A 3275-nucleotide genomic window follows, 5' to 3' on the forward strand; every position below is an offset into this window, starting at 1 on the left:
AGAATTTTTTTTTTTCCCTTATTTTTGACTCTCACTTACTGCCATATTCGGGATGAATCGGCGCGAAACCTCCATCAACCCGGATCCATTTGCATCCCTAGGGACTAGGTTGGCCCAATAACCAACCTGGACTAGTAAGGGGTGCAACCAGGATGTATACGGGGCGGGCCACACCTTCCGCCCCATTTTCTTGGCGTGCCGAGGCGGATTCGAGGCGACTTGAATTTTTTTTCTATTTTTTAACCCCACTTACCACTTCATTCCGGACAGATCTGGATGGAAGCAGATTCTTGGTGGATCAGGATGGATCAAAAATGAAAAAAAGTCCTCCACAATTTGCTCCATGTTTTAGTGGATCGGGACGGACTGGGGATAGATTTTTTTTTTTATCTTATTTTTGACTCTCACTTACTGCCATATTCAGGATGAATCGGCGTGAAATTTCCATCAATTTGGATCCATTTGCATCCCTAGGGATTGGGTTGGCCCAATAGCCCACCCCACAAAGTATCTCAACCCTTTAGGCCAGTATCACTGGCAAATGCCACAGCATCTCATTGATCTCTGACAACAGTAACCACTACACTGAGACTTTGTTAGCAATATATAAGGCCTGTTGGGCCCAACTTTAGCTTCTATTGTGACAAAAGAGTTTTTTTTTTTTTTTTTTTTTTTTTCAAAAGCAAAAAAGCAAACTACAGGCTCCTATTTAAGTGTAAAAAGAATAAACCGGGGATTCGCAAAATGCTTATCTTGATAATGCCATAGTATCCAAATAACACTTCATCAAATAGTTTTACTGCTTACAACAGAGCCAAAGATGCATGTAATAAAGTGCTAAAGTAAAATCACATCAACTAAGAACAATTTTTGTATTTATAACAATGTTGATATTAAATAATTAAATTTAAAAAATTTAATAACAAAGTGGTCGTGCCGGAGTGGTTATCGGGCATGACTAGAAATCATGTGGGCTCTGCCCGCGCAGGTTCGAATCCTGCCGACCACGTTTTTTTTTTTTTTTTTTTTTTTTTTTTTTTTTTTTTTTTTTTTTCCAGAACTTCACTTCATTGAATGTAACAATTTTTACATCTCTCCTCCCTTTTTGGAATATCATTTGTGCTTTTGCGTCTTTTTAATCTTTTACTTTATACCCATCAGGCTTAATTAGTATGTACTAAATTTCCTTTCTGTTGAGTTTAATTTGTATTTTATTATGTTTTCTCCTCTTTCGAGGTGATCAAATTTAGTTGTTTATTGAGCTTCAATATTATTACTACTCCATTATATTTACTTTTCTTTTCTCTTGTTTCTCCCAAACTTTGATCCACTTCTGTATTATTTGTGATTCCGTGCCTTTTTAATCTTTTGATTTAGGGGCTTTTGCTTTAACATCCCTCGCTACTATTTAAATATTTTAAATTTACCTATTTATTTCCAAAATGTCTTTCCAAACTCCAAATCTTATTAATAAATGCTAGGGTTAAGGATATTTGAAGGAATTTTGAGAAATCAATAAAAATATTTTGGTCGGTTAAAAAATATATTATATATTTTTAAAGTTTTGAAAAGTACTTAAAATATTATTCATTTGTTTTATGCCTATATGTTCCGCTCAAGTTCTATTAGAATTATATTCAACTGAATTTAATATGAATCCTAACCCAACAAAAAGTTTTGAATCCAACCAAGCCATGTTTTCTCATGTTTTTACTTAAATTTAATTTAGTTTCCATTCCAAGTGATTCAAGGTTGTACTATGCGGGCTGTTTGTTTTTATGGAGTTCGGAGGTTGAACTCATGGTTTCAAAAAAATCGATGGCGTCGACATTTTTCGCTGTGTTGAGATTCTGAGATCACCTAAATTTTCATTTAGAATTGTAGAGAGAACTACCTTCCGACTTCGATGGGATGGAGAGTGAAATCAAGTTTGTGAAACCTATGTATTTCTTGTTTTTCAACCTTCTGCTTCTGAAGAGCATGTGAGATAATTAAATTTCGAATTTAAAATCTTAAGTACTAAGGGCCTGTTAAGCTTAGCTTCTGAAAAAGTGATTTCCGAAAAAGTGATTTTGGTTGGTAGAAGTGATTTTGGTTAAAAGCTGTAGAGCGTTTGGCTGAGTTTAGATAAAAGCGATTTTTCTGAAGTGAGTTTGAAAAGCTATTTGGCAAAATTTTTTTAATATTTGCATAAATTAATATTTTTATTAAATTTTATTTTAAAATAATTTAAAATCTAAATTTAAATTTGAATTAAAATTAAAAATTTTAAATTTCAAAATTGTAAAAAATTTAAAAATTTTATATTTTAATTTAAAAAATAATTTAAAATTTTAAAAATTTAAAATTTAAAATAATTATGAAATTTAAAATTTTATATAATTAAAAATATATAGTTCAAATAAAATAAAATTTAAATTTATATGTAAATTTGAAATTTAAAAAATTAAATTAAAAATTAAAAATTAAAAATTAAAAATTTAAAATTAAAATTTAAAAATATAAATAATTATAAATTAAAATATAAAATTTAATATTTAAAAAATATATTTAAATTAAAATTTAAATTTAAAATTTAAAATAATTATGAAATTTAAATTTCAAATTAAATTTAAAATTAGAATATTTAAATTAAAATTTAAAATTTAAAATTTTAAAATTTGATTATAATTAAGATTAAAAATTATAATTAAAATTTTAAATTTAAATTTTTAAATTAAATTTAAAATCTAAAAGTCAACTTTAAAATTTATCTTAAATTTGAAATTTGAAATTAAAATTTAAAAATTCAAAAATAAATCTGAAAATTAAATTTTAAAATTAAATTTAAATTTAAATATTGAATTTAAAATAAAAATAAAAATTTGAAGTTTGAGTCCAAAATCAGAATCGGATTTCAAGAAGCAGTTTTTTTCTGCTTCTGATTCTGGGGCCTTCGAAATCAGTTTTCTGATTCTAAAAAATAAAATCAGATTTTAAAAGTGATGTTGCCAAACGCTCTATTAAGCCAAAAATTATTTTTCAACCAAAAAACGCTTTTTAAAAGTTAAGCCAAACACCCACTAATTATTATGTCTTTTGTCATTTGTGCTAGAGACGATAAGTTGTTATGCTCTTTTTATTATTTTTAGAATATCATAAAGAGTGCTGTTGCAAGTATCTAAAATACATCCTGCAATACTCGTGATAACATGTCAATGTCATTATTATACTTTAAATATTAATTATTAAACTCTAAATATCATTATCAAACTGTAACCAACGTTATTATTATA

The 3275-nt window shown here is 27.4% G+C and overlaps 1 non-coding gene across 1 annotated transcript; it reads left to right on the forward strand.

Annotated features, from left to right (window-relative positions):
- On the forward strand, positions 928–1009 carry TRNAS-AGA. Its single transcript has one exon. It is a non-coding gene; the product is annotated as a tRNA-Ser (tRNA).

This window comes from Ananas comosus, linkage group 19, assembly GCF_001540865.1.
Source record: "Ananas comosus cultivar F153 linkage group 19, ASM154086v1, whole genome shotgun sequence".
Lineage (NCBI taxonomy): Eukaryota > Viridiplantae > Streptophyta > Magnoliopsida > Poales > Bromeliaceae > Ananas > Ananas comosus.